Here is a 24553-nt window from a genome sequence, read left to right as displayed (position 1 = left end):
GGGTGAGGGGGGGTGAGGGGGGGGGGTGAGGGGGGGGTGAGGGGGGGTGAGGGGGGGGTGAGGGGGGGGGTGAGGGGGGGGGGTGAGGGGGGATTTGAGTTAAAAAAAACACGGATTTTTTTAGTTTTCATCTTCTTGGTTCTTTCGGTAAAGTTACGTAGAAGGGAAGTAATAAAATAATAAAAATAAAACATAATAAAACATAATAAAATAATATTTTATTATGTTTTATTTTAAAACATAATAAAATAATATATTATTATGTTTTATTTTTATTATTTTATTACTTCCCTTCTACGTGACTTTACCGAAAGAACCAAGAAGATGAATCCCTGCTGCAGTCACGAAAGCTTTAAATCGAATTTTTTTAGTTTTGTAAACAAAAAATGCTGTGTGTGTGTTTCTCTCCCTTGTGATAATGTATAGTAGTGTAGTGTATAGTAGTGTATAGTATAGTGTAGTGTTTAGTAGTGTATAGTGTAGTGTATATTAGTGTTGTGTATAGTAGTGTATAGTGTTGTGTATAGTGTAGTGTATAGTAGTGCATAGTGTAGTATAAAGTTGTCTACAGTGTAGTTGTATAGTGTAGTAGTGTATAGCCGTGCATAGTATATAGTAGTGTATTGTAGTGTATAGTGTAGTGTATTGTAGTGTAGTGTATAGTAGTGTATAGTGTAGTGTATAGAAGTGTATTGTAGTGTATAGTGTAGTGTATAGTAGTGTATAGTGTAGTGTATAGTAGTGTATTGTAGTGTATAGTGTAGTGTATAGTAGTGTATAGTGTAGTGTATAGAAGTGTATTGTAGTGTATAGTGTAGTGTATAGTAGTGTATAGTGTAGTGTATAGTAGTGTATTGTAGTGTATAGTAGTGTAGTGTATAGTAGTGTAGTGTATAGTAGTGTAGTGTATAGTAGTGTATTATAGTGTATAGTGTAGTGTATAGTGTAGTGTATAGAAGTGTATTGTAGTGTATAGTGTAGTGTATAGTAGTGTATAGTGTAGTGTATAGAAGTGTATTGTAGTGTATAGTGTAGTGTATAGTAGTGTAGTGTATAGTAGTGTATTGTAGTGTATAGTGTAGTGTATAGTAGTGTATTGTAGTGTAGTGTATTGTAGTGTACTATCTAGCAGTGTGTAGTGTAGTATAGCTGTCACCCCACACGATTTAGCCCGTATTCTTGTACGGGGGGAAATTCAGTGTCCAGCTCCAGGCGACGTACATCCGTTTCAATACGGGGCAAAAAAAAATACTAAAAATGTTGTCTCTGTGTTTGTGTTTCTCTCCTTGTGATTGTGGGACTTTGGAATATGAACGTTGAGATGTATAAGGGGACACAGGGTGACCATTAAGGTCTGACTTGGTCTGTAATTAGGTAAGGCACTGATAAGGGGTTGACAGGATTGTATGACACCACTACTATACACTACTATACATGATATACTACACAATCTACGAGGTTTCCAGCTTTGGGTGGACGACACGGTGGCTATGAGATGTTGACTACCTCGCCTGGTGTGCAGGAGGTCGTGGGTTCGATCCCGACCCTGACGATGCCTGCTGCTGTAGATTTGGAGTTTGCGTCTCTCTCATCATCATCACGGTGGCTAGGAGATGTTGACTACCTCGCCTGGTATACAGGAGGTCGTGGGTTCGATCCCGACCCTGACGACGCATGCTGCTGTAGATTTGGAGTCTGTGTCTCTCTCTCTCCGTGGCCACGTGGATTTCTCTCCCGGTCCTCCGGTTTTCCCTCCACATTTAGAATCAACGTCACCACGCGTTTAGAGTTGTTTGGCTGCTGCTATAGATGTCCACACAATGTTGAAAAGCCACTTAATCGAGGCTATCATTTGTGATTGATACATAAATCAATTGTTCATTCATTGGTTGATGCTTGCATGATAGCAGATTTGTAGTTTTCTTGGTGGTAGTGGCTGTATATGGGATTTGGTACTAATGTATCATTAATGTTTATTAAAATATGCTGAAAATGTCCCCCCCCCCCAATATATTGCTATAAAATTATTTTTTAAATAATAATTGCGATTCTATGTAAATAAAAATAACAATTTGCTAAACCTTGGCCACAATATCTGGACTTGTCTTCATATAACAAAGCATAGATTTATGTTTATATGATTGTGGTTATGGTGGTTGTACTTTATTAATCCCTAATCTCTGCCATTGCATGCAGTGAAACAAGAAAAGGTAAAAAAAAAGTTAAAACAGAGCGATGAAATACAATACACTATTAGACATTATTGTTAAAAAAATTAATAAAAAGTCCATCCCATGTGTTAGTGCATTTTTTTAATATTTTAGGCAGGAAATTAGTTTTCAAATTTAGACTTTTTTCTATGGGGGGGGGACTCCCACATCCCCTTAGTGGTAGTGGCTGTATATGGGATTTTATCCTTCTATATGATCAAAGTGCAGCGTTCTACGCCGTATAAAATGAAAAGGATTGTCAACATTATTTAATTAAATACTGCACTGTATAACGGACGAGAAGCACTCCCCCGTACCAAGATGGCGCCCGATTTTTTGGAACACGCCTCCGATGACGTCAGAGACAATTTCCCACTACCCCCCCACCACCCCCCACCACCCCCCCACTACCCCGCCCCACTACCCCGCCCCCTGTCGACGAGCAGCGTGGACTTCGAACTGCCCGTGACGTCACAAAGGATTGACGCGCCCGCCCGCCATCTTGCTCAGGGCGCGGGTGGGCGAAGGATGACGTCATGGCCATTAGTGTGTGTGCGGTGACGTCATCGCACTTGCCCCAACAGTCTGTTGAGGCAACCCGGGGGATCTTTGTCTTTGTAGGTGCTACTCCATAACAGCACTTGCCCCAACAGTCTGTTGAGGCTACCCGGGGGATCTTTGTCTTTGTAGGTGCTACTCGCTAACAGCACTTGCCCCAACAGTCTGTTGAGGCTACCCGGGGGATCTTTGTCTTTGTAGATGCTACTCACTAACAGCACTTGCCCCAACAGTCTCCTGAGGCTACCCGGGGGATCTTTGTCTTTGTAGGTGCTACTCCATAACAGCACTTGCCCCAACAGTCTGTTGAGGCTACCCGGGGGATCTTTGTCTTTGTAGATGCTACTCACTAACAGCACTTGCCCCAACAGTCTGCTGAGGCTACCCGGGGGATCTTTGTCTTTGTAGGTGCTACTCCATAACAGCACTTGCCCCAACAGTCTGCTGAGGCTACCCGGGGGATCTTTGTCTTTGTAGGTGCTACTCCATAACAGCACTTGCCCCAACAGTCTGTTGAGGCTACCCGGGGGATCTTTGTCTTTGTAGGTGCTACTCGCTAACAGCACTTGCCCCAACAGTCTGTTGAGGCTACCCGGGGGATCTTTGTCTTTGTAGGTGCTACTCGCTAACAGCACTTGCCCCAACAGTCTGTTGAGGCTACCCGGGGGATCTTTGTCTTTGTAGGTGCTACTCGCTAACAGCACTTGCCCCAACAGTCTGTTGAGGCTACCCGGGGGATCTTTGTCTTTGTGCACCTTGAGGCTTGTCACGTGAAGTGTCGGAAAGGCGCTGCTGGCACGAGGTCACGTGACACCCTCCACCACCACTCTCACCACACTCACCACCATCCCCCTCACCACACTCACTACACTCATCACCACCCTTACCCTCACCACCACACTCACCACCCTCACCACCACCACCCTCACCACCACACTCACCACCCTCACCACCACACTCACCACCAGCATCACCACACTCACCACAACACTCACCACTCTCACCCTCACCACACTCACCACCCCATCACCACCACACTCACCACCAGCCTCACCACCACCACACTCACCACCAGCATCACCACCACACTCACCACCCTCACAACCACCACACTAACCACCCTCACCACACTCACCACCACACTCACCACCAGCATCACCACCACACTCACCACCCTCACCACCACCACCCTCACCACCCTCACCACCACACTTACCACACTCACCACCACCCTCACCACCACCACACTCACCACCACCACCCTCACCACTACACTCACCACCACCCTAACCACCCTCACCACCACACTCACCACACTCACCACCCTCACCACACTCACCACCACACTCGCCACCACCCTCACCACCACACTCACCACCCTCACCACCACCACCACACCCTCCACCACACTCACCACCACCACCCTCACACCACACTCACCACCACCCTCACCACCCTCATTCTCACCACACTCACCATCATCACTCTTACCACCTTCACCACACTCCGCACCACCCTCACCACCACCTTCACCACCACACTCATCCTCACTACCACACTCACCACCCTCACCACCACACTCACCACCACCACCCTCACCACACTCACCACACTCACCATCCTCACCACCACACTCACCACCACTCTCACCACCCTCACCACCCCCCTCACCCTCACCACCCCCCTCACCCTCACAAAACCACCACCCTCACCACCACCCTCACCACCCTCACACTCACCACCACCACCCTCACCACCACCCTCACCACCACCACCACCACCACACTCACCACCACCACCCTCACCACCACCACCCTCACCACCACCCTCACCACACTCACACTCACCATCCTCACCACCACTCCCACCACCCTCACCACCACCCTCACCACACTCACACTCACCATCCTCACCACCACTCCCACCACCCTCACCACCACCCTCACCCAAGATGGCCGTTGACGCGTCAAGCGCCCAGCAGCCACCACGGGGGGCAAGCTGAGTGGGGGGGGCGTTTTTCAGCTCCCTCGCTCCCCCTCACCCTCTCTCCCTTTCTCTCTCTCACTCCCTCAACCTCCCCCAATCTCTCTCTCTCACTGTCTCTCACTCACACTCCCTCAATCTCACTCACTCTCTCCCTGACTCTCCCTTACTCTCACTCACCCCCTCACTCCCTCCCCCACTCTCTCACTCTCTCTCACTCACTCTCCCTTTCTCTCTCTCGCTCCCTCCATCTCCCCCACTCTCCCCCACTCTCTCACTCACCCCCTCACTCTCTCTCCCACTCTCTCACTCTCCCCCACTCTCTCCCCCACTCTCTCCCTCACTCTCTCTCCCACTCTCTCACTCACCCCCTCACTCTCTCCCCCACTCTCTCACTCTCCCTCCTCCCTCCCCTCTCTCTCTCTCTCAAGCTGTCAATCTGTGCCAGACAAGAGGTGAGCAACCACCACTACCACCACCAACCACCACCACCAACCACCAACCACCAACACAACCACCACCACCAACCACCAACACAACCACCAACACAACCACCACCACCAACACAACCACCACCAACACAACCACCACCAACCACCACCACCAACACAACCACCACCAACACAACCACCATCAACACAACCACCACCAACACAACCACCACCAACCACCACCACCAACACAACCACCATCAACACAACCACTACCACCACCAACCACCACCACCAACACAACCACCATCAACACAACCACAACCAACCACCACCACCAACACAACCACCATCAACACAACCACCACCAACACAACCACCACCAACCACCACCACCAACACAACCACCATCAACACAACCACTACCAACACAACCACCACCAACACAACCACCACCAACCACCACCACCAACACAACCACCACCAACACAACCACCATCAACACAACCACCACCAACACAACCACCACCAACCACCACCACCAACACAACCACCATCAACACAACCACTACCACCACCAACCACCACCACCAACACAACCACCATCAACACAACCACAACCAACCACCACCACCAACACAACCACCATCAACACAACCACCACCAACACAACCACCACCAACCACCACCACCAACACAACCACCATCAACACAACCACTACCAACACAACCACCACCAACCACCACCACCAACACAACCACCATCAACACAACCACTACCACCACCAACCACCACCACCAACACAACCACCATCAACACAACCACAACCACTACCACCAACCACCACCACCAACACAACCACCATCAACACAACCACTACCACCAACCACCACCACCAACCACCACCACCACCAACACAACCACCACCAACACAACCACCACCAACACAACCACCACCAACCACCACCACCAACACAACCACCACCAACACAACCACCACCAACCACCACCACCAACACAACCACCACCAACACAACCACCACCACCACCCACCACCACCACCCACCACCACCACCGTCGTTCAACGTCTGTTGGACGTTGCGATCTGACGATGTTGGGGGTCTCTATGAGCAGCAGCGAGAGCTCCATTTCTCTCTCCCCCCCCCACCACCACCCTCTCCCCCCCACCACCCACCCACTCTCAAACATCCACCCACTCTCTCCCCCCACCACCACCCTTCCCCCCACCACCACCCACCCACTCAAAAATCCACCCACTCTCTCCCCCCACCACCACCCTTCCCCCCACCACCCTTCCCCCCACCACCACCCACCCACTCTCAAACATCCACCCACTCTCTCCACCCCACCACCACCACCCACTCTACCCCCCCACCCATCCTCCCTCCCCACCACCACCCACTCTATCACCACCACCCACTCTCTCTCCACCCTCGCCCCCTCCCCACCCATACTCCCCCCCTCCCTCCCCACCACTCTCCCCACCCACTCTCTCCCCCCCTCCCCACCACTCTCCCACCACTCTCCCCCCCACCCCACTCACCCCTTTCTCCCACCCACCCACTCTCTCCCCACCCTCCCCACCCTCCCTCACCCCCTCCCCACCACTCTCCCACCACTCTGCCCCCCACCCCACTCACCCCTTTCTCCCCCCCACTCACCCCACTCTCCCCACCCACCCCCCACCCATTCTCCCCACCCCCCACCCCACTCTCCAACCACTCTCCCCCCACTCTCCCCCCCACCCCACTCTCCCCACCCACCCCCCACTCTCCCCCCCCCCCCACCACTCTCCCCCACCCCACTCTCACCCCCACTCTCCCACCCCCACCCACTCTCCCACCCACTCTCCACCCCCCACTCTCCCCACCCACCCCCCACTCTCCCACCCCCACCTCCCACTCTCCCCACCCCCACCCACTCTCCCACCCCCACCCACTCTCCACCCCCCACTCTCCCCACCCACCCCCCACTCTCCCACCTCCCACTCTCCCCACTCTCCCCACCCACTCTCCACCCCCCATTCTCCCACCCCCACCCCCCACTCTCCCCACCCACTCTCCCACCCCCACCCACTCTCCACCCCCCACTCTCCCACCCCCACCTCCCACTCTCCCCACCCACCCCCCACTCTCCCCACCCACCCCCCACTCTCCCCACTCTCCCCACCCACCCCCCACTCTCCCACCCCCACCCCCCACTCTCCCCACTCTCCCCACCCACTCTCCCCACCCCCACCCACTCTCCACCCCCCACTCTCCCCACCCACCCCCCACTCTCCCACCTCCCACTCTCCCCACTCTCCCCACCCACTCTCCACCCCCCACTCTCCCACCCCCACCCCCCACTCTCCCCACCCACTCTCCCACCCCCACCCACTCTCCACCCCCCACTCTCCCACCCCCACCTCCCACTCTCCCCACCCACCCCCCACTCTCCCCACCCACCCCCCACTCTCCCCACTCTCCCCACCCACCCCCCACTCTCCCACCCCCACCCCCCACTCTCCCCACTCTCCCCACCCACTCTCCCCACCCCCACCCACTCTCCACCCCCCACTCTCCCCACCCACCCCCCACTCTCCCACCTCCCACTCTCCCCACTCTCCCCACCCACTCTCCACCCCCCACTCTCCCACCCCCACCCCCCACTCTCCCCACCCACTCTCCCACCCCCACCCACTCTCCACCCCCCACTCTCCCACCCCCACCTCCCACTCTCCCCACCCACCCCCCACTCTCCCCACCCACCCCCCACTCTCCCCACTCTCCTCACCCACCCCCCACTCTCCCACCCCCACCCCCCACTCTCCCCACTCTCCCCACCCACTCTCCCCACCCCCACCCACTCTCCACCCCCCACTCTCCCCACCCACCCCCCACTCTCCCACCTCCCACTCTCCCCACTCTCCCCACTCTCCCCACTCTCCCCACCCACTCTCCACCCCCCACTCTCCCACCCCCACCCCCCACTCTCCCCACCCACTCTCCCACCCCCACCCACTCTCCACCCCCCACTCTCCCACCCCCACCTCCCACTCTCCCCACCCACCCCCCACTCTCCCCACCCACCCCCCACTCTCCCCACTCTCCCCACCCACCCCCCACTCTCCCACCCCCCACTCTCCCCACTCTCCCCACCCACTCTCCCCACCCCCACCCACTCTCCACCCCCCACTCTCCCCACCCACCCCCCACTCTCCCACCTCCCACTCTCCCCACTCTCCCCACCCACTCTCCACCCCCCACTCTCCCACCCCCACCCCCCACTCTCCCCACCCACTCTCCCACCCCCACCCACTCTCCACCCCCCACTCTCCCACCCCCACCTCCCACTCTCCCCACCCACCCCCCACTCTCCCCACCCACCCCCCACTCTCCCCACTCTCCCCACCCACCCCCCACTCTCCCACCCCCACCCCCCACTCTCCCCACTCTCCCCACCCACTCTCCCCACCCCCACCCACTCTCCACCCCCCACTCTCCCCACCCACCCCCCACTCTCCCACCTCCCACTCTCCCCACTCTCCCCACCCACCCCCCACTCTCCCACCCCCACCTCCCACTCTCCCCACTCTCCCCACCCCCTCTCCCCCAGTAGCAGCAGCAGCAGCGCTTCTCTTTGTGTGCGCTCTCTGCTCCTCGCTCTCGTCGAGTTTGCCATGGAGGAGGAGGGAGGCCCGTGCTCCGAAACGTCGGCCGTGATACACGGGGTTATTTAGAACACCGCACACACACACACAGAGAGAGAGTGGTGGTGGTGGCTGTTGTAGGCATTGTTGTTGCTGCTGCTGCTGCGTGGTTTATATATAAATGTGTGTGCGCTCACATGTGCTTCTGCACACTTAGCAGGCAGCAGCAGGCAGCAGTAGCAGGCAGCAGCAGGCAGCAGTAGCAGGCAGCAGCAGGCAGCAGGCTGTAGCAGGCTGTAGCAGCAGGCAGCAGTAGGCAGTAGACAGCAGTAGGCAGTAGCAGACAGCAGCAGGCATCAGTAGGCAGCAGCAACAGTAGGCAGTAGCAGGCAGCAGTAGGCAGTAGCAGGTAGTAGCAGACAGCAGCAGGCAACAGTAGGCAGCAGCAGGCAACAGTAGGCAGCAGCAGGCAGTAGCAGGCAGCAGGCAGCAGTAGGCAGTAGCAGGCAGCAGTAGGCAGTAGCAGGTAGTAGCAGGCAGCAGCAGGCAGTAGCAGGCAGCAGTAGGCAGTAGCAGGTAGTAGCAGGCAGCAGCAGGCAGTAGCAGGTAGTAGCAGGCAGCAGCAGGCAGTAGCAGGCAGCAGTAGGCAGCAGTAGGCAGTAGCAGGTAGCAGTAGGCAGTAGCAGGTAGCAGCAGGCAGTAGCAGGCAGCAGCAGGCAGTAGCAGGCAGTAGCAGGCAGCAGTAGGCAGTAGCAGGCAGCAGCAGGCAGCAGCAGGCAGTAGCAGGCAGCAGCAGGCAGCAGTAGGCAGTAGCAGGCAGCAGCAGGCAGTAGCAGGCAGTAGCAGGCAGCAGCAGGCAGCAGCAGGCAGTAGCAGGCAGCAGTAGGCAGTAGCAGGTAGTAGCAGGCAGCAGCAGGCAGCAGCAGGCAACAGTAGGCAGCAGCAGGCAGTAGCAGGCAGCAGCAGGCAGCAGTAGGCAGTAGCAGGCAACAGTAGGCAGTAGCAGGTAGTAGCAGGCAGCAGCAGGCAACAGTAGGCAGTAGCAGGCAGCAGTAGGCAGTAGCAGGTAGTAGCAGGCAGCAGCAGGCAGCAGTAGGCAGTAGCAGGCAGCAGCAGGCAGCAGTAGGCAGTAGCAGGCAGCAGTAGGCAGTAGCAGGCAGTAGCAGGCAGCAGCAGGCAGCAGTAGGCAGTAGCAGGCAGCAGCAGGCAGCAGTAGGCAGTAGCAGGCAGCAGCAGGCAGTAGCAGGTAGTAGCAGGCAGCAGCAGGCAACAGTAGGCAGTAGCAGGCAGCAGCAGGCAACAGTAGGCAGTAGCAGGCAGCAGTAGGCAGTAGCAGGTAGTAGCAGGCAGCAGCAGGCAGCAGTAGGCAGTAGCAGGCAGCAGCAGGCAGCAGTAGGCAGTAGCAGGCAGCAGCAGGCAGTAGCAGGTAGTAGCAGGCAGCAGCAGGCAGTAGCAGGCAGTAGCAGGCAGCAGCAGGCAGCAGTAGGCAGTAGCAGGCAGCAGTAGGCAGTAGCAGGTAGTAGCAGGCAGCAGCAGGCAGCAGTAGGCAGTAGCAGGCAGCAGCAGGCAGTAGCAGGCAGTAGCAGGCAGCAGCAGGCAGCAGTAGGCAGTAGCAGGCAGCAGCAGGCAGTAGCAGGCAGTAGCAGGCAGCAGCAGGCAGCAGTAGGCAGTAGCAGGCAGTAGCAGGCAGCAGCAGGCAGTAGCAGGCAGCAGTAGGCAGTAGCAGGCAGCAGTAGGCAGTAGCAGGCAGTAGCAGGCAGCAGCAGGCAGCAGTAGGCAGTAGCAGGCAGCAGCAGGCAGTAGCAGGCAGTAGCAGGCAGCAGCAGGCAGCAGTAGGCAGTAGCAGGCAGCAGTAGGCAGTAGCAGGCAGTAGCAGGCAGCAGCAGGCAACAGTAGGCAGCAGCAGGCAGTAGCAGGCAGCAGCAGGCAGCAGCAGGCAGCAGTAGGCAGTAGCAGGCAGCAGTAGGCAGCAGGCAGCAGTAGCCAGTAGCAGGCAGCAACAGGCAGCAGGCAGTAGCAGGCAGTGGTACAATAATTCGCGGCTAGTTCTGCAAGGTCTACTTCAGCGGGATCACGCGTGCGGGTAAAGTCACGCACAGACACACACACAGACACACACACAGTCACACACACACACAGACACACACACGGTCACACACACACAGCACACACACAGACACACACAGACACACACACAGACACATACACACAGACACACACACAGCACACACAGACACACACACACAGCACACAGACACACACACAAAGCACACACAGACACACTCACACAGACACACATACAGACACACACAGGCACAGACACACAGACACACACACATCACACACAGACACACACAGACACACACAGACAGACACAGACACACACAGACACACACACAGACACACACAAACAGACACACACAAACAGAGACATGCACACAGACACACACCACACACAGACACACACAGACAGACACACAGCACACACAGAGACACACACAGACACGCACACAGCACATACAGCACACACACAGACACACACACAGCACACACACAGACACACACAGCCACACACACACAGCACATACAGCACACACACAGACACACACACAGCACACACAGCACACACAGCAGATACAGCACACACACCACACACACACAGACACACAGACACACACATCACACACAGACACACACAGACACACACAGACACACACAGCACATACAGCACACACACACACAGACACACACACAGACACACACCACACACAGAGACACACACAGATACATAATTCCATTGTTGGTGGTTGTTGTGTATGGAGTGTGGTGTGGGGAGTTTGTTGCAACTGCTTCATTTGATGCAACCTGTTGCAACCGTTGCAACCGTTGCAACCGCTGCATTTTATGCAACCGTTGCAACCGCTTAATTTGATCGTAAGTTTTCCATTTGCACCAAGCGTGCCGCGCGTTTCAACTGTTGCAAGTCTTTCATTTTGGTCACAACCGGTGCGTCAAATGTTCTTCAACCTAGATTTGAAGTTTTTTCGCGTCGGAAAATAAAAAGAATCAAAATGAAAAATTTACTAAATTAAAGCACGACGTTTCGGGCGCAGCACACAATTTAGTTATTTTTAATTTTTATTATTTTTATTATTTTCATTTTCACCTACGTGACTTTACCGAAAGGGACAAAGAGTATGTTCTTCAACTGTTGCAACTGTTTCAATTTTTTCCGACTGTTTCAACCGTTGCAACTGTTTCAATTTTTTCCGACTGTTTCAACCGTTGCAACTGTTTACATTTTTTCCGACTGTTTCAACCGTTGCAACTGTTTACATTTTTTCCGACTGTTTCAACCGTTGCAACTGTTTACATTTTTTCCGACTGTTTCAACCGTTGCAACTGTTTACATTTTTTCCGACTGTTTCAAGCGTTGCAACTGTTTCAATTTTTTCCGACTGTTTCAACCGTTGCAACTGTTTCATTTTTTCCGACTGTTTCAACCGTTGCAACTGTTTCAATTTTTTCGACTGTTTCAACCGTTGCAACTGTTTCATTTTTTCCGACTGTTTCAACCGTTGCAACTGTTTCATTTTTTCCGACTGTTTCAACCGTTGCAACTGTTTCAATTTTTCGACTGTTTCAACCGTTGCAACTGTTTCAATTTTTTCCGACTGTTTCAATCGTTCTGACTGCTTCAATTTTTTCCGACTGTTTCAACCGTTGCAACTGTTTCAATTTTTTCGACTGTTTCAACCGTTGCAACTGTTTCAATTTTTCCGACTGTTTCAACCGTTGCAACTATTTCAATTTTTCCGACTGTTTCAACTGTTGATAATTGTTTTTTTACCCTTCTATCTGGCAACAAAACTGACACCTTTTTACAAGGAGTCATGTTTGCATAGACCGCAATACCTGCAGTCATAAATACAAACAAAAGACACAACTCTGATAATGTGCACTGTCCTTGAAGTTGATTGGTCCACACCCGAGACAGCTTTCCTTAGAGCCTAGCCAGATAGAAGGGTAAAAAAACAATTATCATATTTTTACTGGCAAATGAGGTTCCCATAGTGTTTCAACTGTTGCAACTGTTTCAATTTTACGACTGTTTCAATCGTTCTGACTGCTTCAATTTTTTCGACTGTTTCAACCGTTGCAACTGTTTACATTTTTTCCGACTGTTTCAACCGTTGCAACTGTTTCAATTTTTTCGACTGTTTCAACCGTTGCAACTGTTTCATTTTTCCGACTGTTTCAACCGTTGCAACTGTTTACATTTTTTCCGACTGTTTCAACCGTTGCAACTGTTTCAATTTTTTCGACTGTTTCAACCGTTGCAACTGTTTCATTTTTCCGACTGTTTCAACCGTTGCAACTGTTTAATTTTTTCCGACTGTTTCAACCGTTGCAACTGTTTCAATTTTTCCGACTGTTTCAACCGTTGCAACTGTTTCAATTTTTCGACTGTTTCAACCGTTGCAACTGTTTCAATTTTTTCGACTGTTTCAACCGTTGCAACTGTTTAAATTTTTCCGACTGTTTCAATCGTTGCAACTGTTTTGTTGCGTGCGGTGGTTTCAGTTGTTGCCATTGCTTCAGTTGCAAGTCTTTCTGTTGGTTGCAACTGCTTCTGCAACTGCTTCTGCAACCGCTGCAACCGCTGCAATCGTTCCGACTGCTTCGTATCGGCCGCCAACTTTTTCGTTTGTTGCCAATTGCTTCAGTTGCAAGTCTTTCTTTTGGTTGCAACTGCTTCTGCAACTGCTTCTGCAACCGCTGAAATCGTTCCGACTGCTTCGTATCGGCTGCCAACTCTTTAAGTTGTTGCCAATTGCTTCAGTTGCAAATTGCTTCAGTTGCAAGTCTTCCTTTTGGTTGCAACTGCTTCATCAACTGCTTCTGCAACCACTGCAACCATTGCAATCGTTCCGACTGCTTTGTATCGGCCGCCAACTCTTTCAGTTGTTGCAACTCGCTTCAGTTGCCAATTGCTTCAGTTGCAAGTCTTCCAGTTGCACCGAGCGTGCCGTAAGTTGCACACCGTTGCGACCCGCCTCACTGCTTGGCCTGCCTTTCACTCACCAGCAAACTTCATCACTTGCTAGCAACTGTTCTTCGTGCTAAATAGTTTTAAAAAAAAAAAATCTGCAACTTTTTCACGTTCAACCGTTTTCAATTGTTCTAACCGGTCAAAGTTGTCGCAACCTCTTCAGCAACTCTAGCGCAGAGGTCGCAACCGGGTACCCGATACCCGTACCCTACCCGATACCCGGCTACCCGTACCCGGCCGGGTACGGGTACCCGTTTGCGACCCTGGTGCGGCCGGGTACGGGTAAGGAATCAAAACCCGTTTGCGACCTCTGACGCAAGCTGTCGTCCTTAGGCGGAAAAAATAGAATCGAGAAGTGGAACTGCTGGAGCAGCGAGAGAGCTGTTACGACAAGGAGGTTATTATATACGTGGTGATGGGCAAGCGAGTCGCTAGAGCAGAGGTCGCAAACGGGTTTTGATTCCGTACCCGTACCCGGCCGCACCAGGGTCGCAAACGGGTACCCGTACCCGGCCGGGTACGGGTAGGGTACGGGTATCGGGTACCTGATTGCGACCTCTGGGATGAAGCCACGTTGCAGGCGCGGGTGGGTTGATTCTAGGAACTTGAATTGTGAGAAGAGACAAGACGTTGGGAAATGAGTGACAAACGGCGACTCACCAGTGACTCACGGCCTACCCGTACCCGTACCCGGCCGGGTACTGAATCACCCGCACGCACCTTCGTGTAGCGGTCAGCGCCACGCTGCGCTACGAACCCGGCGACCCGAGTTCGATTCCCGCTCACGGCAAACACCACCAGTGACGATTATCTGAAACGGTTCTGGGCCTCCTCTAGGTCGACTCAGCCTCAAATGAGTACCTGGTGCGGTGTGTCAACATCGCCACTGGGGAGACAAAGGCGGTCGGGCGTGGTGTTGGCCACCCACCCCTCTCTGTGTGTGCCACAGTGCCGGTAGCCTTCATCGCTGCTACTCGCTACTAACAGCACTTGCCCCGAAAGTCTGTCACAGGCTACACGGGGGATCTTTGTCTTTGTGTGTTCATAGGCGCTGCTGCTACTCGCTCACAGCACTTGCCCCACCAGCCTGTCACAGGCTCCCAAGCTCCGCTAACCAACACTGTCTGCCCAAGCTACCCCCCACCCACCCCCCCACCACCCCCCCCACCATTCCCCCACCACCACCCACCCACAGAGTCAACCCTTCGCCCGACGGGGACGAGTCGCCCATTCCGCAGTCGTCCCCCGAACCCTCCGGGGCGACCCGACCCCTCCGGCCGACCCCCTCCCCCCATCCAGCAACCCACCCCCCCACCTCGACCATCGCCAACACGCACGTGACCCCACCCCGACCATGTGTCCGTCCGCACGCAGGTCGGGGCGGTGGGGGTGCGATCGAGCCGGCGCGGGTGGCGCGGGCCGCTAGCGGCACGGGCGGCACGGGCGGCACGGGTGGGCCCTCGCGACGGGGAGAGGCTCACGCGTCCGGCGCGGGCATGGAGGCTGGAGCGTCCAAGCACGGCTACGGACACAAACGCTCGCACAGGAAGAAGAAGCAGCACCACCACCACCACCACCAGCACCACCAGCACCACCACCAGCAGCAGCAGCAGCAGCACCAGCAGCAGCAGCACCAGCAGCAGCAGCAGCAGCGGGCCGAGGAGCGGAGTCGCTACGATCCCCGGCCCGGCATGGGGATGCACTACGAGCACCTGGCAGCCAGTAGGTTGGGAGCGTGACCTCGTAGGGCTCTGTGTGTGTGTGTGTGTGTCTCTGTGTGTGTGTGTGTCTGTGTGTGTGTGTGTGTATGTGTGTGTGTCTCTGTGTGTGTGTGTGTCTGTGTGTGTGTCTCTGTGTGTGTGTGTCTCTGTGTGTGTGTCTGTGTGTGTATGTGTCTGTCTGTGTGTCTGTGTGTGTGTCTGTGTGTGTGTCTCTGTGTCTCTGTGTGTGTGTCTCTGTGTGTCTGTGTGTGTCTCTGTGTGTCTGTGTATGTGTATGTCTCTGTGTGTCTGTGTGTGTCTCTGTGTGTCTGTGTGTGTGTCTGTGTGTGTGTCTCTGTGTCTCTGTGTGTGTGTCTCTGTGTGTCTGTGTGTGTCTCTGTGTGTGTGTATGTCTCTGTGTGTCTGTGTGTGTCTCTGTGTGTCTTGTGTGTGTCTCTGTGTGTCTGTGTGTGTCTTGTGTGTGTGTCTTGTGTGTGTCTTGTGTGTATGTGTGTCTGTGTGTGTGTCTTCTGTGTGTGTGTGTCTTCTGTGTGTGTCTATGTAACAAATAAGCTTGTGCCGGAGGCCCCGGGGGAACAGGCGTCTATGACGTCTCCTGGCCAAACCCCAATTGGCGGAGCCAGGAGATTCAATCTTCACCCTCGGGGCTCTTCCAGAACAACTAAAATCCACTACGGATGGCCACGTGGAATATTCGAACGCTCACTGCGGAGGAGAGGCTTCCACTCCTTTGTCGGGAGCTGGACCGGTACCGCCTGGATCTCTGTAGCATTCAGGAGGTCCGGTGGACCGGTTCTGGCTCCTGCCACCATGAGGGGTGGACAGTCCTCTACTCGGGGCAGGAGACTGCCAAACAACAGGTTTAGTGTGTGGCTCTTCTTCTGAACAAAAGAATGAAGGGGGCGTGGGAGCGTGGCGGTGAGGTGTGGGAATCTGTAAGCCCCAGGATACTTTGGGCTCGCCTTCCCATCAACCGGAGGCGAGGAGTGGTGGTCGTGGTTACTTATGCCCCCACCGAAGACGAACATCCGTGGAGGGATGCAGGCAAAGCCGATGAGTCAGATGCCTTCTATGACCTCCTGTCACAGGTGCTGGCTAAAGTGGCCACTCGGGACAGAGTCATCTTGTTGGGTGACTTCAATGCCCGAGTTGGTTATGATGCTGGCAACCTGGTCTGGAGTGATTGGAAGGCATGGGCCAGATCAGCTCAATAACAACGGTAGAAGGCTGCTAGATTTGTGTGCAGCCCATGGGCTTGTAATTACCAACACACTCTTCCGGCATCGGCGCATCCACACAACATCATGGATGCATGCCGGGTCCAAGCAAGAACATCTGCTGGACTACATAGTGACGGACCAGCGGATGCGAGCCCTTGTCCTTGACACCAGGACCTACCGTGGAGCTGATCTGCCCTCTGACCATCGACTAGTCATCTGTAAGATGCGCCTGCCATTCTTTCACTCCGGTGGTGGGTGTACACCCAGGACCCCATTCCAACCTAAAGTGGCCTGGTCTCAGCTGATAAAAGTTGCAAGCGAGAATTTCATCATCGCTTGCAGCTGGGGTTGGCATCGTCCCCCACTCCTTCAGATGTCGAGGGTAAATGGGCGAGATGGTTTAGGACTGTGACTCGTGCAGCTGCAATGGCTGCTTTGGGTACGCGGTCCAAACCTCCCCAGAAACCCTGGCTGACAGAGGAGGCGTTCAGGATAGTTGAGAAAAAGCGACAGGCCCACTCTCATCGGCTACAGCATCCCATGTCAGAGAATGAGGAGGCTTACCGCAGCCTTCGCTCGGAGGTTCGGAGAGCCGTAAGGTGCTGCAAGGATGGGTGGTGGTCGCGGGTTGCTGAGGAGACGGAGTCTTCTTCTTGGTTCTTTCGGTAAAGTCACATAGAAGGGAAGTAATAAAATAACAACGCAAGCAGCCGTCCTCAGGTGACCTGAGGTGACCTGAGGACGACTGCTTGCGTTGTGGCCGGAACGTCGTGAGAATTATTATATTATGTTTTATTTTTATTATTTTATTACTTCCCTTCTACGTGACTTTACCGAAAGAACCAAGAAGATGAATCCCTGCAGTCACGAAAGCTTTAAATCGAAAGATATGGAGTCTGCCTCAGTGGCCCGCGATCACAAATCACTATTTAACTCCATCAAAAAAGTAACCTGCAGCGCCACACCTATTACCATCATTAGGGGAAAAAACGGTGATCCAATCTCAGACCCCCAGGAACAGGTTTACAGATTTGCTGAGCATTTCTGTGAGGTCCTGGGGGAGGGAAAATCTCTTAGCCAGGATCTCTGTGGGTCTGGGTGTCTGTGGAACGCGGGGCGTTCTAACGGCGAGCGTCCCGCTGTTCTTTCGCCGATAAGAAGACGTCGTCATCATCATCATCACCGTCGTCATGATCAGTATGTGAGCGTGAGGGCCACCACAACATTTGAAACGATTGGGTTGGGTTTGACAATGGCAATGACGACGATGACGACGATGACGACGATGATGACGACGATGACGATGATGATGACAATGATGACGATGACGATGACGACGACGATGATGACGATGATGACGATGATGACGACGACAACGATGATGACGATGATGACGATGACGACGATGACGACGACGATGATGATGATGATGACGATGACGACGATGATGACGACGATGATGACGTATCCTTTGTCTCCCTTTTGCAGACAACTGCGTGGATTCGAACGCAGCCTATCAGCAGTGCTGGCTCAACCCTCCGGTGACGCAAGGTGGTGCCTGCATCTGCCTGCCTTGCGAGACAACACCACACACACACAAACAACAACACAAACAACAACAGCCGGTGATGCAAGGTGGTGCCTGCATCTACCTGCCTTGCGAGACAACACCACACACACACACAAACAACAACAACAGCAGCAACAACAACAACAGCAGCCGGTGACATCATCACAGCGCTCGTGCCAGGCTAGGTGCATTTTGATGCCGTGTGAAGTGTTGAACGCCCATCGGCAGGAGGTCACGGGACATACCCAGCAGGTGCCGTGGGTCGACTGACAAAGACAAAGATCCCCCGTGTAGCCTGTAACAGACTGTTGGGGCAAGTGCTGTTAGCGAGCACCTATGAAGGCCGGCACGGCACACGAGGGGGTGGATGGCCAGCACCATGCCCGGCCGCCTTTGTCTCCCCAGTGGTGATGTTTACACACCGCACCAGGTACTCATTTGAGTCGACCTAGGGGAGGCCCAGGACCGGTTAAAATAATCGTCACCGGTGTTGCCGCGTAGCGCTAACCGCTACACAGACACACACACACACACTACACACACTACACACACACACTACACACACTACACACACTACACACACTACACACACACACTACACACACTACACACACTACACGCACACACTACACACACAACAAAGACACACTACACACACACACTACACACACAACAAAGACACACTACACACACACTACACACATACTACACACACACTACACACACACACTACACACACTACACATGCATGGCCCCAATGTACGAATATATGTTGGACTTATTTTTCGAACCACCTCCCCACCAACACGTCCCTCCCCACCAACGCGTCCCTCCCCACCGTCCCTCCCCAGCGACGCTCCATAACGAGCGATCGCCTCCGTGCATCTCGCTTCTGACTTTCAGAGATGTCCATCAGCCAGATGTACATCCACAATTCGGGCAGAGGGAAGCAGCGAGCGGCGGCCGTGATGGAAGACAGCGACTCATCCGGTGGGTGTGCACGCCGTGCCACGGTCACCAGGAGATGTTGACTACCTCGCCTGGTGTGCAGGAGGTCGTGGGTGAGATCCCAATCCTGACGATGCCTGCTGCTGTAGATTTGGAATTTGCGTCTCTCTCTCATCATCATCACGGTGGCTAGGAGATGTTAACTACCTCGTTTGGTGTGCAGGAGGTCGTGGGTGAGATCCCGACCCTGACGAGGCCTGCTGCTGTAGATTTGGAGGCTGCGTCTCTCATCATCATCATTATCACGGTGGCTAGGAGATGTTAACTACCTCGCCTGGTGTGCAGGAGGTCGTGGGTGAGATCCCAATCCTGACGATGCCTGCTGCTGTAGATTTTGAATTTGCGTCTCTCTCATCATCATCATCACGGTGGCTAGGAGATGTTGACTACCTCGCCTGGTGTGCAGGAGGTCGTGGGTGAGATCCCAATCCTGACGATGCCTGCTGCTGTAGATTTTGAATTTGCGTCTCTCTCTCATCATCATCACGGTGGCTAGGAGATGTTGACTACCTCGCCTGGTGTGCAGGAGGTCGTGGGTGAGATCCCGACCCTGACGATGCCTGCTGCTGTAGATTTGGAATCTGCGTCTCTCTCATCATCATCATCACGGTGGCTAGGAGATGTTGACTACCTCGCCTGGTGTGCAGGAGGTCGTGGGTGAGATCCCGACCCTGACGATGCCTGCTGCTGTAGATTTGGAGTTTGCGTCTCTCTCTCATCATCATCATCACGGTGGCTAGGAGATGTTAACTACCTCGCCTGGTGTGTTAACATCTCCTAGCCACCGTGATGATGATGAGAGAGAGAGACGCAGAATCCAAATCTACAGCAGCAGGCGTCGTCAGGGTCGGGGTCGAACCCACGACCTCCTGCACACCAGGCGAGGCAGTCAACATCTCGCCTGGGGCACAACGAGTAGTCTACCCTCGGGCCTGTGCGAGGGTTTCACTCGCCTGCCGTCCACTCGACAGACATGGACGAGAGCTACGACGACAACGACTACGACACGCACCCCGAGGTCGCCGTGAACTCCCACGCGGGGCGAGCCGTCCCCTCCCATGGCTGGATCAAGGACGAGGAGGAGGAGGAGGAGGATGAAGAGGAGGAGGAGGAGTTGGAGGAGGAGGAGGAGGAGTTGGAGGGGGAGGAGGAGGGGGAGGAGGAGGGGGAGGAGGAGGGGGAGGAGGATGAAGAGGACGATGAGGACGATGAGGAGGAGAGCAGCAGCGAGGGTGAGAGTCGGTGACGTCACAGAGACGTTCTCTCTCTCTGTGTGCCGATGTGTGTTGCTCTCTCTCTCTCTGTGTATCTTTGTGATGTCTGTCTGCTTATATGTCTGTCTATAGTTTTCTGGTTAAGATTTTTGTTGCTATTTCTTTTATACCCGATGACGATTGCTTGTGTTGCAATCGAAACGTCGTATGCTATTATTACATTTACTATTTTATCTTCATACGTCACTTTACCGGAAGGACCAAAGAGTAATTCCTGCAGTCACGAAAGCTCCTTATTAAGATTGCTGTGCGTGAGGTTGCCGGATCCGTCGCACGCGCCGCTTACAGACGCGCTGCTTCTGTGGCCGTCTGGAACGCTCTCTTCCTGCCGATATAAGGGAGAAGCTACTGGGAGCCACGCCACTTTTAAAGCATCGTGTGTGTAGTGTGTGTGTGTAGTGTGTGTGTGTAGTGTGTGTAGTGTGTGTGTGTAGTGTGTGTAGTGTGTGTGTGTAGTGTGTGTGTGTGTGTCTGTGTAGTGGTTAGCGCTACGCTGCGCTACGAACATGGCAACCTGAGTTCGATTCCCACTCACGGCCAACACCGGTGACGATTATTTTAACCGGTCCTGGGCCTCCCCTAGGTCGACTCAAATGAGTACCTGGTGCGGTGGTACAAAAACTGACAGTGCATATCATTATCATCATCAGAGTTGTTTCTTTTTGTTTGCATTTTGACTGCTTGTGTTATGGTTATTGCAAACATGATGCCTTGTATAAAGGCGACAGTTTTTGTACCTGTTGAAATGGTAAAAACCTATCACTATATTTTGCCACTGGTAAAGGAGATGTCTCATAGTGACAACTAACGTGTCCACGCTGTTCTGGTCGGGGGCGCGTGAGCAGATGATGAGAGCGACGAAGGGCCGCCCGCGCCCCGGGCCTACGCGCAGGCCTATGCCGTCGATCCGACCCCCAAGAGGCAGCAGCCGCAGCGACAGCAGCCGGCGCGGCAGCAGACCCAGCCGCAGCGGCAGCAGCCGCAGCGGCAACAGCCCCAGCGGCAGCAGCCCCAGCGGCAGCAGATGCAGCCGGTGCGGCAGCAGCAGCATCCGCAGCAGCAGCAACCGCAGCAGCAACAGCCGCAGCAACAACCGCAGCAGCAACAGCTGCAACAGCAGCAGCGGCAACAGCCGCAACAGCAGCAGCGGCAACAGCCGCAACAGCAGCAGCGGCAGCGTCGGCAGCAGCAGCAGCAGGGGGGTGGGGTGGCGCCCACTCGCGAGAAGCCTCACGTGTGCGGCGACTGCGGCAAGAGCTTCACTCACGTGTCCAGCCTCAAGATCCACCGTCGCACCCACACGGCGGGAGCGCCCCTACGGCTGCAAGGAGTGCACCAAGGCCTTCTCCACCGTGTCCAGCCTCAAGATCCACTTCCGCACGCACACGGGCGAGCGCCCGTACACGTGCGACGAGGTGCGGCAAGAGCTTCTCGCAGATCAACACGCTGAAGAACCACCACCGCACGCACACGGGCGAGAAGCCCTTCCTGTGCACGGACTGCGGCAAGTGCTTCACCAACATGTCGGGCCTGAAGACCCACCGGCGCACGCACACGGGCGAGAAGCCCTTCGCCTGCGTCGACTGCGGCAAGTGCTTCTCGCAGGCCAACGGCCTCAAGGACCACCGGCGCACGCACACGGGTGAGCGGCCCTTCGCCTGCCTCGAGTGCGGAAAGGCATTCTCCAACGTGTCGGCGCGCAAGATGCACATGCGCACGCACAACAAGATCCGCGCCTAGACTCGGCCGGTGGGGGGGCGGGGCAAGGCGTGTCGGGGCGGGCTCCCCTCCGGCTCGGTCGCCGGGCGGCTTCCAACGGTTTCCGCAGTTCGACCCGGCGCAGCGGCGAGAGGAGGGGTGCATCGACCGGCGAGTCTTGTCTACACCGGTGGTTCTCAACCGGGGTAGGGGACAAGGGGGGGGGGACGTCCGTGTACTCTCCGCGGGGGGGTGGGGGGGTACACGTGGCAATGTCCCAGCGGGGAGGTTTGTCGAAGGGTGATTTATAAATGTGTGAAGTGACATCGTCCGTGAGCGTCATTGGGGGACAATGACGTTGAATGAATCTGCCAGGGTAAAATAACTACGTATGAGAAATAAGAAGATGTCTTTACCCTTGCTGGCAATGAAACGGGAGTTGTGTTAAGATGTGGTGAACATGCAAACTAAGACACGCTCCGATAATAGATGGCATTGTCCTGGAAACTGATTGGCTTACACCAGAGACGGCAGCCTTCTCAAAGGCCTAATCTCACCGCCAGCGTCAGACGAGAGAACGGCGCCAAAGGGCGGACATTTTACCGTAGGTCCCATGAGGTTTTATCGTAGTTAAAATAATTACGATGAAATGTGAACCCACACGGTAACCGAGAACGACACCGAGAGACCTTTCTAAAACTCACTGATCGTAAAACAACGCGGGTCCTTCAAGGGTAACCGGCCATCACGGTCAGATGACGCCACGCTCGCAGAACGTCCGTTGAATTTCGTTTTTTATTCGCTTGAAGTTACCGCCACCTGGTTGCGGTTTCCCTCGCAAAATTGACAATCGGGTTAAGACATCGATTTAAATTTTGTCAAGGCGCTCTTCCCCCTCCAACCCAGCTTAAATATACGCTCCAAGCCTGGGGTGTTTCATTCAGACGCTGTCTTTCCGACAGACCTGTTCTTCACCTGAGGACGGCTGCTTGCGTTGTGACGTCGTGAGAATTGTATTATTATGTTTTCTTTTCATTATTTTATTATTTCCCTTCTACGTGACTTTACCGAAAGAACCAAGAAGATAAAACATCGATGTTCATTTCTCACACATTTATGTCTCAGAACCACGTTGGGGCGGTGGGGGGTTGAAATCAAATTCAACAAGGCGGGGGGGGCAGGGGGGTAGAGTAGAGTAGCAACCCACGAGATTGAGAGAATAACCGCTCATGTAGCCGACTCTCCGAAGCCTTAGCTGTTGTCAATATACGCTTAGAGGGCCTTCGTACGCAGGCCCACGTCGTACAACCAGGCCACTACGCGGAGCGATACTGTAGCCGGGCTTGTGGGGGGGCGCGGGGCAGTTAAGTCATCGACCCCCCCGCAGTTACATCTTCCACGCGTGAGTTGCCGGCTGTGTACACAAGTTATCTTCCGAGTGAACGTAGCTACCTTAGGATCACCGCTCCCCACGCAGTACTGGCGTCGCGACGGGTTCGATCAAGGCCCCCCCTTTTTTAAACTTTAACCTTTTTAATATGTCGGGAAGTCCCCGGGCACCTCGGGGTCTAATGTCGATAGTGCAAAGCTCCGCTGGCCTGCATCGTATCCCGGAGATATTTTATCTTCTGTCATTTATTAAACCTGTCGGTCCTCTATATATAAATTGGACATTTTAAATTGTAGTATTATTCAAAATGGCGACCTTTTGAGTGAAAACCTGCCTTCACCTTGCCCTTGGAATTTTCTAATTCTCGAAAATATCGGAGCATTAAAATACCGAAACTACTTAGTGAACCAGGATCATGAGCCCGATATTTCGTCTCAATATTTCCATTTCGAACCCATCGTAGTCACGGCCGACTGAACATCGATCACCGATCTCCCGGTCTCCACGGCAACAACGCAAGCCACGCCAGCAACGCGCCGCGTTGGGCCCTTGGGACGACGCGGCTCCTCCGAACTGAACACTGAGGATTCTGATTTGAAGCTTTCGTGACTGCAAGGATTCATACTCTTAGTTTCTTTTTTTGTGACTTTACCGAAAAAAGTAAGAGTATGAACAATGAGGGACTCGACGGGTGAAGTTGCGAGGATCTCGCGACCGGAACATTGATGTCCTGACGCTGCCAGTAAACCCCAATGTCTACATGCCGGACGCTACCGCATCATCC

At 54.2% G+C, this 24553-nt stretch overlaps 1 pseudogene across 1 annotated transcript; it reads left to right on the top strand.

The window, feature by feature from the left end:
• Positions 1–5085: 5085 nt before the first annotated feature.
• Positions 5086–22580, top strand: LOC144949907 (uncharacterized; annotated as a pseudogene). The gene is made up of 6 exons (XR_013640324.1): positions 5086–5206; positions 15263–15610; positions 18318–18380; positions 19303–19389; positions 20379–20639; positions 21527–22580. The product of XR_013640324.1 is annotated as an uncharacterized LOC144949907 (transcript).
• Positions 22581–24553: the final 1973 nt, after the last annotated feature.

Source organism: Lampetra fluviatilis, chromosome 55 (genome assembly GCF_964198595.1).
Source record: "Lampetra fluviatilis chromosome 55, kcLamFluv1.1, whole genome shotgun sequence".
Taxonomy (NCBI): Eukaryota; Metazoa; Chordata; class Hyperoartia; order Petromyzontiformes; family Petromyzontidae; genus Lampetra; species Lampetra fluviatilis.
Note: the sequence above shows the minus strand (reverse complement) of the source record. Positions and strands in the feature narration are given on the sequence as shown.